The sequence below is a fragment of the Alosa alosa genome, chromosome 6 (assembly GCF_017589495.1).
Source record: "Alosa alosa isolate M-15738 ecotype Scorff River chromosome 6, AALO_Geno_1.1, whole genome shotgun sequence".
In the NCBI taxonomy this organism is placed as follows: domain Eukaryota; kingdom Metazoa; phylum Chordata; class Actinopteri; order Clupeiformes; family Clupeidae; genus Alosa; species Alosa alosa.
This window is the reverse complement of record NC_063194.1, coordinates 11800176-11816626: the sequence shown is the minus strand read 5'-3', so window position 1 is coordinate 11816626 and position 16451 is coordinate 11800176. Positions and strand designations below refer to the sequence as shown.

At 43.9% G+C, this 16451-nt stretch overlaps 1 protein-coding gene across 1 annotated transcript in view; it reads right to left on the bottom strand.

Moving 5' to 3' along the window:
* scn4ab (sodium channel, voltage-gated, type IV, alpha, b) overlaps positions 1 to 14833 on the bottom strand; it is a 46646-nt gene extending 31813 nt beyond the window's left edge. The window contains exon 1 of the mRNA XM_048245812.1: positions 14696 to 14833. The gene's annotated coding sequence lies outside the window, so the exon portion shown is untranslated. The remainder of the gene's footprint in view (positions 1 to 14695) is intronic.
* Between the last annotated feature and the right edge of the window lie 1618 nt (positions 14834 to 16451).

The window sequence follows — 16451 nt, the reverse complement described above, 5'->3', positions numbered from 1 at the left end:
TCATGGCCATTCCTCTACCCCCCTCCCATCCTGCCAGCTACATTGATGATTCATAGGACTGGGATTTAAAATGTGTGTGTGTGTCCAGTATGTTCTGTGGAGGGATGCAAACATATGTTGGGGTGAAGTGAAGGGGACTCATATTTCAAGAAATGGTTCAGTACTGGCATCAGATTGGCCACAGTTTTTTATTCAGATTCTGTGTGTGTGTGTGTGTGTGTGTATGAGTGTACACACATGCTGACGTATATTAATGTGCACCTGTGTGTATATTTTTATCTTTCAATCCAGCTTCTTATTATATCATTCACTTAACCTTAATTTGCTTTAAGTTTACACACGAAACCTATCTAATAGGAACACTTTACATGAGTGTACAGTACAGTATACCGGCATTGTAACGGCATTGTACCATTGCTTTGGCCTGTTGTCCGTCAACACAGCCCACACTAACAATGTCTCAAAGGCATTTCCCACAATAAATAAGCAACTTGAGCCTGAGTTCAAACAACCTGGGTCAAGTCCTGGGTCGGGTAGGGGGTATGTGGTGTGGTGGGTGGGGGTTTCAGCTAGCTGCATGTAACTATGGCTCCAGCAGTGTCTGACACATTTACAGTGAATATCATTGTCACCCCACATGGGAGCCTAGTTTTGCAGGGTCAAACGTGACTGCGGCGCTTTCTGTCAAGAGTACTTATGTGGAGACAACTTGTTGACGTTTTGGTATCGGATTGCACTTAAAACGGACCACAAACACAGTTGGCTTCACTGAAACACATCTGGTCAAAACTTGGTGAAAGTGACACTCAACATGATGGCTGTTTACTGTTTCAAAAAATCAGCACAGCTACTTTGTGATCCATCTTCACAAATCATTAAGTTGAACGTCAAATGCGGTTAGCACAAATTAATCATTCAGTTGTACATTCAGGCTAGATTTCCACCAAGTGTGAAATAAATAGACAAGTGACAAACTTTCCTTACACAGTGAACAAGCGCTGCAGGTGCAGCACGGAAGCTTTGTGATTTGTACTTTGTGCTTTTTAAGGTTTTAGCAGTGAGTATTGGTTAATAATGCCCTTTCCTTTACTAAGTAGACATAATCCCCTGATATGCATGTGATGTGTACATCATACATTTGACACTGCATTCTATTTACATGTGCATTTAGTCTTTTAGTAGACACTTTTAATTCTAAATGAATCTAAGTTCAGTATAGGTATTCATTGCCATTTGAATGTGTGTACTGGGTACGGATCCTGTGATCTTGGTGTGGTTAGTTATCTCACTGTTGCTTTTCCATCTTCCATAAGGCTGTCAAAGTTGAAAAGTGATGCAGATGAGAGGAGATGAGAGCTAATTATGTTGTCTTTCAACAACCCTCATCAGATAACAACACCATTTTTGACACCACACAGACTCAACTCGCAAAGTAATCTTCCACACACCTTTCTGAAACCTGTTTTCTATTCTAAGTGCAGACCAAGACCCTGATGTTGAGTTTTACTGTCTTTGCCTGGAGCATAGAGGCTAAAGTATGACAACACAATGTGGGGGAGTTTACATATAACTGTGATGCACTCCCTTACACCTGTCATTTATTGTGGAGGAATGTATTACGAGCAAACTGATATTACTGTAAATAAGTAGCAACTGATATTCCTGGAGGGAGAGGTTTGGAATGGGACTTTACAGGGAAAGGTCGGTGGAGGAATAAGGGGCATGTAATTAGAATTAAAAAAGGAAGGACTATGATCCTGCAGAGAGATAGAGAAAGACAGGACAGAGGGGAGGGCAAGTGATAGATAGAGAGAATGAGATCAAGGTGAAGAGGAATAGGCAAATGGATAGAATGGATAGACTGAGGAATTGTGACAATAAAAAGAATAAATGAAGGCAAGCGGGAGATAGAATAAGAGATATAAGGAGAGACAGGCAGACAGACAGACAGACACAGAGAAGGAGATAGAGGATGGTGAGAGCGTATCAATGGGACTGCGCCCACACACTGAGCAGGACAAGAGAGTAGAGGAGGAGAGAGTGAGAGAACGAACGAGGGACAGCAAGAGAGAGCAAGAAAGAGAGAGAGAGAGAGAGAGAGAGAGAGAGAGAGGGACCAGTGGGAGTGCACCCACACACTCAGCAGCTGCTGTGGGCAATCAGAGTCAGGCGTCAGATTTCCACACCCGAGATGACTCAGCTCATTCCTACACCCTCTCTATCTCTCTCCCTCCACCACACACACACACACACACACACACACACACACACACACACACACACACTACCTCTCTGCTACATACACACAAACAGACTCACACCTCTCGCACAGACCTCTCTTTCTCTCTGTCTCTAGCTTTCTCACAAACATGCACACAATCACTATCTTCCACACATACACTCCCTCCCACTTATACACTGATACATACACAATCTACAGCTCTCTCACTCTTTTTGTCTCTCTCACACACTCACACACACACACAAACACACAGTCTTTCCCACACTCTCATTTGCTTCTGACGCAGCTGACAGCCCCCACATGTCAACTCATCTTACCAACCACTTCTCAGCTTGTGTTCCCTTCCCTACAACCTCAGGCTGATTTCCTGGCTTCCGCCACACGTCTTCACTGACCCCCCCCCCGGCCCCCACACACACAACTCAACGTAGGTCCCCACCAACCAACCCCCCACTTTCGTCTATTCTACCACCACTACCACCTCCTCATTCCAAGATGTCGCTTCCAGTTTGTCTTTCATTTTTCCTGCCAAAGATGGATGACGGACAAAATTTTCCCACAACTATTAGGCTACAGGCTGCCATTCTGGTCCCTTCTGCGTGTGTGTGTGTGTGTGTGTGTGTGTGTGTGTGTGTGTGTGTGTGTGTGTGTGAGGCCCTTCATAGTCCCACTGCTGACAAGTGTGAGCCCAGCCACTGGTCACTGCCTCAGAGGCTTATGCTGCGATTCGAGGCGCCACTGGTCTCTGCTGGACAGAGGCAGGACAGTCGTACTGTCTGGGCTGCTACTAATATGAGCTACTGATCCGGTAATAAAGGTTGGGACGGCTTCCCGAAACGACTGGCTGACGAATCCATAGCAGATTAGGAGTCATTAAGACTTTGTGTTGATTAGAATAAACAGCTAAACAGTTATTTGAGTCACTGTGGCTGTGGATGAGGTGTGCCCTGTATGTGTGTGGGAGGGGGCATTTGTGAGTGTGGGGAATGGACTGTTCATATGGGTGTGCAGTCCTGAATCTTTTGTGCAATGAATTGAATGTTTAGTGTGTATATATTAATTATTATTATACAGTTTTTTTCAACTGCTTACACACTAAATCTTTGCTTGTCACACAATTTTCTAAACATGTCCTTTAAACATCATAACCCGACACCAAATCTGCAAAACCATACACTAATTCTCAGTGTTTGACTCAGTTTTCAATTGACTAAAACACATTTTGCAAAACACCACACACAATTTTCTACCTAACACACAAAAATCTAACAGGAAGTAACTTGATTTCGTTCTTCAAACACAACCCATCAAAATGCCACACTAAATCACCAGTGCTTCACTCTTTCTCTTCACATGTGTAAACACTCTTTACTTTACTGAACACCATCCAATCATTGCCTTAGTATAGGTCTATGAATAGATATACTCTCTATATAGGTATAGACCCTTTCAATCTGCTCCTAGAGGATTTCCGGTTGAAATATTCAGAACCAATGCAGATACTTTAAAAATAGAGAAAATACAGTAATCGGACTTTAGCTTACAGTAATGTTCTACAAAATAAATTTTTACTCTATTTTTGTTTGTCCCCATGTTACAGTACCATTAGTTCAATACATTTTTCTGTGCCTCCAGAAATGCCTTAGGAATGCTTACTGTAGAATTGTTTGTTTCTGCAGTTGAAAGGGTCTATAGGCCTATGAATACATACTGTACACGACCCCCACCTCCCACACACACACACACACACACACACACACACACACACACACTTGTCTTTAGAAAAAAAAAAATCAGTGTTTTCAAAACTCCATGTACATCTGGTGGTCACTGTATTCTTCTTTGCTTTTTTTCTTGTTTGCTGTAAAATACTGTATTCACAACAGCAAATTATTTGGGAAAAATCACTATTTTTTGGTTTCAATATTGCTTGCATTTTTTACTGTGTATTTCAACTTCTCTTTGTTGATACCGTAACTTTCACTCTTGTATGGAAATACATATAGAAAGCCTAAGACAGAAGAGCTTTAGGTTTTGAGCAACAGTGTGTACATGATGTATCCAAAATGTCATATTATGACAAAAGTGTTTGTAATGTGAGGCTTAATGTTTGCTTTAAACATGTGTTTTTGACATTTTGAATGTTGTGTGTCATTTTGCTGGAGATTTGGGGCATTTTGCATTTTGTGTGAGCAGTTGTGGGTTTTGTGTGTGGAGTTTTGAAAAATAGACACAGAGTTTTGAAAACGTGTGTAAACAATTGTAAAAAACTGTAATTATTATTATTAGTAGTAGAAGTAGTATAATTTTGTACTCTTTATTTTTTAATCTTTATTTAGATTTTTACAAAAAAATCTAAATAAAGATTAAAAAATAAAGAGTACAAAATTAGTCTACTGACCATAAACAGTTTATAGGAGAGTAAGAGTCTTGGCCAGCTTCCCTGACTAAGTGTGGGTGTGTGTGGGTTAGGGTGCACGTATACACTGTTAGTGTGTGTGTGTGTCTATGTGTGTGTGTGTGTGTGTGTGTGTGTGGGTGTGTGTGTGTGTGTGTGTGTGTCTGTCTATGTGTGTGTGTGTGTGTGTGTGTGTGGGTGTGTGTGTGTGTATGTGTGTGTGTGTGTGTGTGTGTGTGTATGTGCCTGCATGCTTGTGTGTGTGTGTGTGTGTGTGTGTGTGTGTGTGTGTGTGTGTGTGTGTGCATGCTTGTGTGTGTGTGTGTGTGTGTGTGTGTGTGTGTGTGTGTGTGTGTGTGTGTGTGTGTGTGTGTGTGTGTTCAAGAACAGGATAGTGCAGACATGTATCTGGGTGGCTGTGTGGACCCATCACCTCCACTGTCTAAGGTTAGTAGCAGGTTTGTTACTGTAAGCCTGGGGCCCCAGCGTGTGACCTGCCCCTCATAGTGCCAGCTAAGCTTAGTCTTGACAGACACAACATCCAAACAGCCCCATTAGAGAAAGCCTATATCTGCAGCCCCACTGGACAATACACAGTGACACCCGGCTACCCGTCCACTATCGCCGCCTGCCGCCTCGTAATTGGCCTGTTGGCACGTCGCTCTTATTTCACCTCGTGTTCCCCCCTGCTCACATTTTCCCCCAGAGAAGGGCCACAGAGTCATAATGTCGGGTTGTCTCCGGGGATCGGGGCATTAGAGTTGGATGATGGGCGTATTTTCTATTGTGATGACAATGTGCAGTACCTAATAGGGTGTCAGATCACAGGGGTAGGGGGCAGTTATAGCTGAGGGGCAGTAGATATAAACTGTGTAGAAGCAACCTTGTTAGTCATGTACATATATCCCTAAGGCCAGCTACCTCCGCAGGTGGTTACTACCTAACACATAGCATCTAGCTGACAGACTTCAGCAGGAGCTCAGAAACATCTGGGTTTCCTTGAGCAGCGAGGGTGGAGAGGGTGAGGTTAAGGGGCATGCGGGGTGGGGGTGGTGAGGGAGTAACTGAAAGGCAGTCCCTAATGCCGGGGTCGGGGGGGTCGAGATGATGCTAACACGTTTTGGGACCCAGGCACTGAAAGAATTCCCATGTCCACACTCCATAAATCCACTGCGGGGGCGTCTAGAATTAGCCCGAGCTAGCCATGAGCTTGGCCATCCAGAGGGAGGGACACATAGCCCTGGTGGCAGAAGACTCTGGAACGGACACAAGCCAGATCAGGGCCAGATCTGGCCCAAAGCCATCTTTTCTCATGACGCATAGTCACACTGACGGATGACTGCCAGATGGGAATGAGCTCAGGGAAATGCTGTTAATATGGTTTTGCTACATGCCAAATTGAACACAATGGGTACATAGCAGCAGATGGTAGCCGTAAGTTATGTGCAATATCAAGTCTTAGGTAAACTGAAAGGCAGTTTAAAAACTGATTATGTACAGATAACATTTCTTAATGTCAGATCAAAGTAAACCACACACAAAAAATGAAAGTACTAATTAATACAATTCATTTGTTGCCCAAATGGTTTCAGAGCCAACTGTTCTCTCCCATTACAACAAGCTTTATGTTCAAGAACTGTGCAAGATCAGGCTAGCAGGCTAGCAGTGTCTTACTCTCCAAGTGAGGAGACTCCCCTCTAAGGATGAAGAGTGAATCTAAAGCATACGTTCACGTATGCATACATTCATCTGTTGCAGACATTGTGCTGAGCTATGGTGCTTGAAGGGAGTCGGGTGTCATCACAACCACACTGTTCACTTTGAAGTGTATTAATGATGAGAGGATGAATTACATACCTCCACACCCCAGTTTCAAACAGGACACTGCCAGATGGTCGGGAGATAATCTTAGACAGAGAAGCATGAAACCCATGACAAACTTTGACATTCCCATTTAACGATGGTACATCTTTTATTATCAGAGTGAAATTAAGGAGACATTGCGTAAAATATGATACCGTCTGTCTGGGAAAGAAAACTATTTTTACTACTCAAATTCTTTGCTAATTACTTGTGACTGTGTGTGCCAAAGAAAGAGTACAATTAAGAAAACATGGGATGCTTCATAACATTAAAATATCAGATGTATTGGCTTTGATAATGTGCTAATAATCAACTTTATAAATCAACTTTGGAAAATATAAAACTATAAAACTATATAAGATTTCAGTGAAATCACCTCCAATTCCAATTTATTCATTCCAGCAGTGGCATAGAGCTTTCAAAACTGCATCTGTTTTGCAGTTTAAAAGCATCAGCCTTTTCAAAACAGTAAAGTAATCAGTATCTCATCAATTAACAGGACACACCTTTGAATTAGGGAATGAATACCCTATTGGGAGGAAAGTAACATGTGACATGGTCTCTGTTCGTGAACACATGTATGTTTTAATAACAGCTCAGTAACGGTTATCAAAGTGCTGTTTTTTGAGCCCCCAACTGCCGTAGAATTGCAACATGATAACCCTAATATCCACTGCACTTCCATACTGTTATAAGAATATCCACTGCACTTCCATACTGTAATAAGAATATCCACTGCACTTCTATACTGTTATAAGAATATCCACTGCACTTCCATATGGTTTTAAGAATGGCACTTGGAGTTTTCACATTCCTATTAGCTTTCCAGGGCCCATGCATTGGGATGAGGTACGGCACAGCTGTGTGTGTGTGTGTGTGTGTGTGTGTGTGTGCGTGTATGTGTGTGTGTGTGTGTGTGTGTGTGTGTGTGTGTGTGTGTGTGTGTGTGTGTGTGTGTGTGTGTGTGTGTGTGTGTGTGTGTGTGTGCGTGTGTGTGGGTGGGTGTATCTACATGGTCATCAAACACAAGACACACATCATGACATGAGACACACAACAGGAGTTTGGGGTGTCAGGATAGCTGAGTTTGGCATGCTTGAGGTTGGCACCCAACAGGTGCTCCACAACAGGTGCCCACCTGCCAATCTGGCATGCTGGCTGACACATTTAGATATAGGAATCAATTTGCGAGTATGATTTTGTGTGACTGTGATCAATATCTACATGGGTATGGATGTGTTTTTGTGTGCATGCAATTAGTGAATCAAAAGATATGCTGCAAGTATATGAGTGTGTGTGTGAATATGTGATAAACACATTTTCCACTCCTCCTACAACAAGATAACGGAGCAAAGTCTTACTTAAGTCTTACAAAGTCTTACATAAGCCTTAATCTCATGTACAGTACTATATATATATGTGTGTGTGTTTGTGTGTGTGTGTGTGTGTGTGTGTGTGTGTGTGTGTGTCTGTGTGTCTGTGTGTCTGTCTTTGTGTGTTTTTGTGTGTGTGTGTCTGTGCTTGCTTTGCTAAGGTGAAAGATTTAGGATTTGGTGCATTAGACAGTTCTGGAAATGACAGCCACTCAAGCGAAGCTTCCATTTCTGAGATACATATGTAAGGCAGTGTGGGAAGTGAGTATGCATGGGGGTTGGTTGCTCTCTGTCCCATGCGAAATATTATCCAAGCGTGCAAGAAGCGCCGAATTTTTGCGTGGCCACAGAGGATCGGAGGAATGCAGACTAAGAATATTGCTCTTCATGTGAGACTGTGAGAGGTTCAGAAGCGCAGCACACGTGTGCGCCCGTTGAATGAGCCCATCGGATATCACTTTGAATGCCCCAGCGTCAGCGGTGGACAGTTTTAAACTGCGCAACGCCACTCAGGAGAGTGTGAGGGATTTAAACAGCTCTTACATGACAGCAACACTTTGTGGGATTGACAGGACGCGCTCTGCACGCACCATGCACCTACTCAATACGAAGGCATTAAGACTTCACGTACACACACAGAGACATACACACACTCAAACACACACACATATACACACAAGTACAGAAAAAAACTAATTTATATACAAACATACACATTCAAGCTTATCATGGCACACACACACACACACACACACACACACACACACACACACACACAAATTCACAGGACATACACTCTGCAGTGCAAACCTATTCAATGCTAGGGCTTAAGGGATTACAAGAGAAACATATATACTACTCATTGTTCACTCAAACACATATCATATGAATTCTTCCTCCTCACTGACATACTTTCTCTCTCTCTATCTCTCTCTTCTGAGTTCTAAGAGGACAGCAGGGAGATGCACACTTACGTGGCCGGCCTGCACTATGTCAGAGATATGAAATACAGCAGGACGAGAGGCCTACTGGTAGCCAACCATCAGCAGCATGTCAGAGGCCCACTTATCGCCCCGATACGGACTGGGCCGCGCCACCCCGAGGCCAGGCCAGGGGCCAGAGTTTGGGCACAGCCGCAGCTTCACTCCACTGCTGCTCCACTCATCCCTTTGGGTTTTTTTCTCCCAATCCTTTCCTCTGCACTCAGAAATGTAGCTCATACTTGTCCACGGTCACTTCAGCACCATGCCACTCAGTATCACGCGCAAACACACACACAACACACACACAAACACACACACACACACACACACACACACATATCTCTAGCAACGTACATGAGAGTGCCAGTGCACTAATTACAACATCACTGAACAAAGTAAGACTTTGCTCTGTTATCTTATTGTAGGGGAAGTGGAAATGTCTCGTACTGTCTGATTACTGTTCACAAAACTACACAAAGCATCATGATGAGTATGAAACCAATATGAGAGGAGGTTCAGAGATTTAAAAATGTCAAAATCAACACAAATTAAATTTTAAAAAAAGACAGTGACGCATTTCCTGGAAGACTTAATGGTTAAATAGCCTTGGGGCAAGCAGCAGCACCACATTTGGGTCTTTGCTTACAAGGACCGGGGTTGGATTCTGACCCGTGGTCATTGCCTGTTGTCACCCAACCTCTCTCTCCCACTCACTTCCTGTCCCTCATAACTGCCCTATCTACATAAAGGCAAAGGTCTACTGAGAACACACACATACATACACACAGCCACATAAATACATATGCCAAATGTGTGTTCATATAAGCACGAAAGCATGCACGTATTCACGCACGCACACACACACACACACACACACACACACACACACACACACGCGCACACACACACACACACACACACACACACACACACACACAAAAGTGAACAATATATATATAGGACATCATATATATATATATATATATATATATATATATATATATGCCTTCATGGATCAGACCCCTTCACTTTATATTTAATTTTTGTTGCCTTCTTATGCCAATATTATTTACATATTTTTTCCATAATGAATCTACACTCAATAAGGTGAATATAATACTGACATTTTTTGCTGCATCATAACTGAAGATGAAGAAAGTGAAGGTGGAATGGAATCCAGAGAGAGAGAGAGAGACCTGTTGTACATTTTTCCTTTCTATGGTGTGACCTAAAGTAATCTGAAATCTCAGTGTCAGAGATCAGTTTACACTCAGTGGTTAGTGCTTTATCATCCCAACACCGCGCTGCTCTGATGGGTCAATCAAGCCTCAGGACACAGGGCTGGTCAACGCAAGTGAGGGGTGTGCCCATTCATACTGCCCACTCATTTTACAGTGTCGGCAGCACTATGATCACATGTTTACTGTCACAGCAGGTTGGAAGTGGAGCCAGTGAGGATTATGAAGGCAAGCTGAAGGTTTGGGTTTTTTATAGGTTTGGGTCCAATGCTCCTGTAGCAGTATGTGAAAACAGGACAGCTCGTCCTGGATGAACGGCCTTTTGTGACTGTGCCACCTGGCCTGGGTTTGGAGAGTCAAGCCAATGCTTTAAGCCATCAACTGCATTCTGAGCATTATGCACTATGATCACATGTTTAAGGCATGTTTACACGTACTCCTCTAAACGCAAACACACACACACACACACACACACACACACACACATACACCTATCCACATGTAAGCTATTATAAAATATAGCTCCACCTCCCTGATGACTATACACAAGTGTACACATCATGTATACAAAAGCATTTCTGTTTCATTGTAGACATATGTTCTGAGGATATTTTAAAGTTGCTCAATGCTGACAGCAGATTTCAAGCCTCATTGCATCACATGTTCCAAAGCACAGATCGAATTGAGCAAGAGAGGCAAGAGAATTGATGCCCTTGGTGACAAACTGGGACACCTCCAGTCATGGTCGCGTGTGGGCGATGCTGTGACGCACTGCTTGCTGGCAAACACCAATCCATGTGAACTACCTGCTATCTCTCTTGGACCTCCAGCAATGCAATCAGTCATCCAGAGGGAGGTAGGGAGAGGGAGAGAGAAAGAGAGGGAAAGAAGGAAAGAGAGGGGGAGAGAGAGGGAGGGGGTGAGAGAGAGAGAGAGAAAGAGAGAGAGAGTGGGTCATGAGCAAGGGCAGCAGACCCCTATCTATCCTTTTTCCAGAAGCACAGGCAGCCATGAAGCCGCTCACCCGTTCCCAAACACATGCCTCAAAGAGACATCCATCAAAGAGAGGGGTCTGTGCGCTCGTAAATGTCACAAACATCCCAGAGCTAGTACACAGTCCCAAGCAGTCACATAGCAGCAAACAGAACAAGGAAATAAACTATTACTAGTCATCCTAATCGTCCTCTCAACACTGTATCTATTGTAATGAATGTTCTCAAACAGCTTGATTCAAGGATGCTGCTGAGGCTGGGAATGGCATTCATCAAGATGGACAAAACCAGTGCAGAGGTACGGGTCAGGTCGGGTCAAGTTGGCTTCATAAAGGACGTCTTTCTCTCACAGCGCCCACACAGTAGGCACGCTGTTCTCACGGCTGGCGCCTGGACTCGCTGGTGTGGCGTTTCGGGCTGGACAGCCATCAGTGGTAGTGCCGGCATGTCGCAAGTCTGGCCCCGGGCCCTTGGGCATACAGGGGAAGGGTGTTTGCTGACAGGTACTAATACGAGCATCGGGCCACCGCCCTATCTATGCCACTAATGAGCACCTCAGAGGGACAAGATGGGGCTGAAACAGAGAGGGGGTGTGAATGGTCTTTGGGTTGTGCAGGGCAAGGAGGAGGGCAAATCTTGGCCCCAGAGCTCCCTCACGCACCCCTTCCTCGTCTCAGTGAGATGACTGAGTCTCTGGTTCGGCCTGAGGAGGCTCAGACAGGCTTAAGAGTAAACAGGATCCTTCTCTGCTGGACAGTATGGAGGATGAAGCTGTCAGCTCTATAAATATTGACAGCCCTTAGTAAAGGGGGATTAATTGAAAACAAAATCAACATGACCCCACTATAGCAGACTCCAATTCTACGTAGAACCCATATGCTTCTTTAAAGTTTCTAGCCTTAATTTAAAGGTTCTAGATCCATGTTTTCTGGTACGGCTAAGGAACTTGTGATAAGAACGATGAATAAGAAATCCAGTAAGGCACGTTTGATTGCACTCAGTAAGCAGCAGTAAGCATAAAATGACTTATTTTAAATATCCCTATGAATCGATTAACAACTATATGCTTGCTTGACTATTTTTTGCAGTTCTAGCCTTCATCGGAATTTCAGTCAGAATCATCAATCGTCCTGCATGAACGGCCTTTTGTGACTGTGCCTCCTGGCCTGGGTTTTGAGAGTCAGGCCAATGCTTTAAGCCATCAACTCCATTCTGAGTACTTAGAGAATACGTGGTTTCTGGTTCTACTGAAGAACCTGTCATATGAATATTGAAAAAAGAAATCCACTCCTCCTTCCTTCCTAATAAGAGATACAACTTAATAAAAATTACATGTAAAGCAGAGTATAGGCTATATAACTCAAGTGTGCATTGTTGTGGCAACCTATACCTCCCACACAGACTGCACAAAACTCCACTTACGCAGATCTAGCAATGAGCTTCATAGACACATGTATACATGCACCTTATGCAAATGTGGCCGTCTCACGTAACCAGGCAGAGAGAAATGCAGACATGCACATACACACACATACACACACATCCCAGAATAGGTTGGTGATGTATAAAGATACAGAGCCAGGTACTATGCTTAGCTTGCAGGAGGACTGGAGTAAATATGATGCTAACCAGAGTTGTCTGTCTGTCTGTCTGTCTGTCTGTCTGGTTGGCTGTCAGACTGGTTGTATGACTTTTATATCTATCTCTCTGTCTCTTAGCAGCCTACATGTTTAGTGATCGCTATTTGCTCTCATGCTCTAAAGCCTCAACTACTTCTTCATTTGAAATGTATGTTTACAAAGTTTTATAAATTTCATATATACTGTATGTGTGTGTGTGCGTGCGTGCGTGCGTCCGTACGTACGTGCATGCGTGCGTGCGTCTATCTGCCTGTACAGTATGTCTGTCTCACACAAATTCCTGATGCCAAATGCCAAATAAACAGAGGACGCCCCAAGAGGTGATGATGGCGGCTGAGTGATTGTGATGTCGGCTCTGACGGCCAAATGAAAAGGAATTCCTTACTTCATTGGACAGGATCTTACAGATGAAGATCCAGGGAGTTGACACTCCAAAGCTCCGCAAGAGAGGGAGATTCACTCTACTCCACTATTTATGTACTTTGCATGTCAGAGCGTTCCATACCATGATTAATGATATTATTCCACACGCACACATACACACACACAAACACACTACAGAATCACATATTTTGATAGGCCTATAGTGAACAGCATGTAATCATCATGTCACAGCATTAGAAGAGAAATACTGAATTCTAATCTAATCCTTAAGATTTGATGAGCCTAGTTGGTATTCCAATATTTCTTCTGTAACTTTCAACTAATTTCTTTTTAATACAGCCCTCTAAATAATTTAATAATTCAATAAATAGTTCCAGGCAAGAAAGGAATAGTGAATGATCAAAAGTATCCATAGTTTTGAAAGGCTACATGCAGGCCTATTTAATAATAAATAATAGGTTGCCACTGATATACAAGGAAAAGGTAAATGTACAACACAACAGACAAAAAAGAAAAAGGAAATAATATCAAATTACTAAAAAAGGAATTATGCAGAACATCATTAGCATGATTTGAGACATGAGAACATACTTTCCAACTTCAATGCCTGTTATATTTGGCTACAGCCTCCACTGTTGATGGCATGCCTATTTGATTTAAAATCGTTCTTCATATTTCAATTAGTCTAAAAGCTAGCTAATTTTGCATATGGTTCTGTAGCTTACTTTCAGCAGCTGGTTGAAGTGGGCTAATGTATTTTCAACGTGCGCAGCGTTCTTATGCAATTGTCGCTCTGTATACCGTTAACATGGGTAACCTAACAAGCATGCGTACTGGTCGTGCTCGCTATTTCTACAGATCGCATCTCCCAGTTAATCCTGTTGTCATGCTATCGCCTTGTTTTAGTTAAGTGTACTGCTGTGTTGCCTTGTGTTTACATGATGTGGATGACTTACTACCCACTAAGAATTAAAGATCTAGCAGAAGGCTAGATGCGGTCGGAGAGCTGGTACCAAACAAGAATTCCCTTGAGAGACAGAGATGTTTTGTAACAATATTAAATGTATAAACTAATACTATATATGAATGTCTAAACTAATACTATATTTTGAATATAGGATGATTTTGATTCATTTAAAATACAGGCAACACAGGCATGGTTTTGATTATATTTAGAACTTGAAGTAAGAAGTCAGGAAAGAATGCAGAAAGTTGTCAGTCAAACTTGAGTATAGGCAACTGAGTTTCAATTCTGACAGGTCAGGTTTACTCATGTTTATGTTCAGCGAATAGTGAAACTGACGTTCAACGGACAGCGTGCATGAGGTGGAACTGAGTTGATGAACTAACAACTGTGCAGGTGTTCAGAATGTTTACTGCTCTAAAGAAAATTTCTCTTTAAAGAAAACATACTGCCAATGGCAATGAGTCAACTCTGAAGTTCAAGACCCCCTGCTTGAAACTTAACTGCCCAAGCACTCTTTCCGCCCACACACACTCCAAACACAACGCATGCCTTTGGCTCGAGACAACCAGAGCGCGCAGAAAAAACACCACAAACGGTGAACTCGCTGTCTGTTACCTTGTCCAGTCAAAAAAGTGATTTCCAAAGAACCCAGAAGTTAGCCGGGTCGTTGGTCTTCTTTCAAGCCTTCGCTGAGAACGTTTCCCCCCCTCTCACAGTCAGTCCCCGCAGCAGGACAGCTGTTGCTTACGCATGAGCGTCTTGAATGAAACCTGAGATCTGTCACAGGTAGAGAGTGGATCATCACTTCCTCTCTCTGTTTCTCTCACTCCTTCTCCCTGCCTCTCTCTCTCTCTCTGTTTCTCTCACTCCTTCTCCCTGCCTCTCTCTCTCTCTCTGTCTCTCTCTCTCTCTGTTTCTCTCACTCCTTCTCCCTGCCTCTCTCTCTCTCTCTGTCTCTCTCTCTCTCTGTTTCTCTCACTCCTTCTCCCTGCCTCTCTCTCTCTCTCTCTCTCTCTCTCTCTCTCTCTGTTTCTCTCACTCCTTCTCCCTGCCTCTCTCTCTCTCTCTGTCTCTCTCTCTCTCTGTTTCTCTCACTCCTTCTCCTGCCTCTCTCTCTCTCTCTGTTTCTCTCACTCCTTCTCCCTGCCTCTCTCTCTCTCTCTGTTTCTCTCACTCCTTCTCCCTGCCTCTCTCTCTCTCTCTGTCTCTCTCTCTCTCTGTTTCTCTCACTCCTTCTCCCTGCCTCTCTCTCTCTCTCTGTTTCTCTCACTCCTTCTCCCTGCCTCTCTCTCTCTCTGTTTCTCTCACTCCTTCTCCCTGCCTCTCTCTCTCTCTCTCTCTCTGTTTCTCTCACTCCTTCTCCCTGCCTCTCTCTCTCTCTCTGTTTCTCTCACTCCTTCTCCCTGCCTCTCTCTCTCTCTCTGTCTCTCTCTCTCTCTGTTTCTCTCACTCCTTCTCCCTGCCTCTCTCTCTCTCTCTGTTTCTCTCACTCCTTCTCCCTGCCTCTCTCTCTCTCTCTGTTTCTCTCACTCCTTCTCCCTGCCTCTCTCTCTCTCTCTCTCTGTTTCTCTCACTCCTTCTCCCTGCCTCTCTCTCTCTCTCTGTTTCTCTCACTCCTTCTCCCTGCCTCTCTCTCTCTCTCTGTTTCTCTCACTCCTTCTCCCTGCCTCTCTCTCTCTCTCTGTCTCTCTCTCTCTCTGTCTCTCTCTCTCTCTCTGTTTCTCTCACTCCTTCTCCCTGCCTCTCTCTCTCTCTCTGTTTCTCTCACTCCTTCTCCCTGCCTCTCTCTCTCTCTCTGTCTCTCTCTCTCTCTGTTTCTCTCACTCCTTCTCCCTGCCTCTCTCTCTCTCTCTCTCTGTTTCTCTCACTCCTTCTCCCTGCCTCTCTCTCTCTCTCTCTGTCTCTCTCTCTCTCTCTCTCTCTCTCTCTGTTTCTCTCACTCCTTCTCCCTGCCTCTCTCTCTCTCTCTGTCTCTCTCTCTCTCTCTCTCTGTTTCTCTCACTCCTTCTCCCTGCCTCTCTCTCTCTCTCTGTTTCTCTCACTCCTTCTCCCTGCCTCTCTCTCTCTCTCTGTCTCTCTCTCTCTCTCTCTGTCTCTCTCTCTCTCTGTTTCTCTCACTCCTTCTCCCTGCCTCTCTCTCTCTCTCTCTCTCTGTCTCTCTCTCTCTCTCTGTTTCTCTCACTCCTTCTCCCTGCCTCTCTCTCTCTCTCTCTCTCTCTCTCTGTTTCTCTCACTCCTTCTCCCTGCCTCTCTCTCTCTCTCTGTTTCTCTCACTCCTTCTCCCTGCCTCTCTCTCTCTCTCTCTCTCTCTGTTTCTCTCACTCCTTCTCCCTGCCTCTCTCTCTCTCTCTGTCTCTCTCTCTCTCTCTGT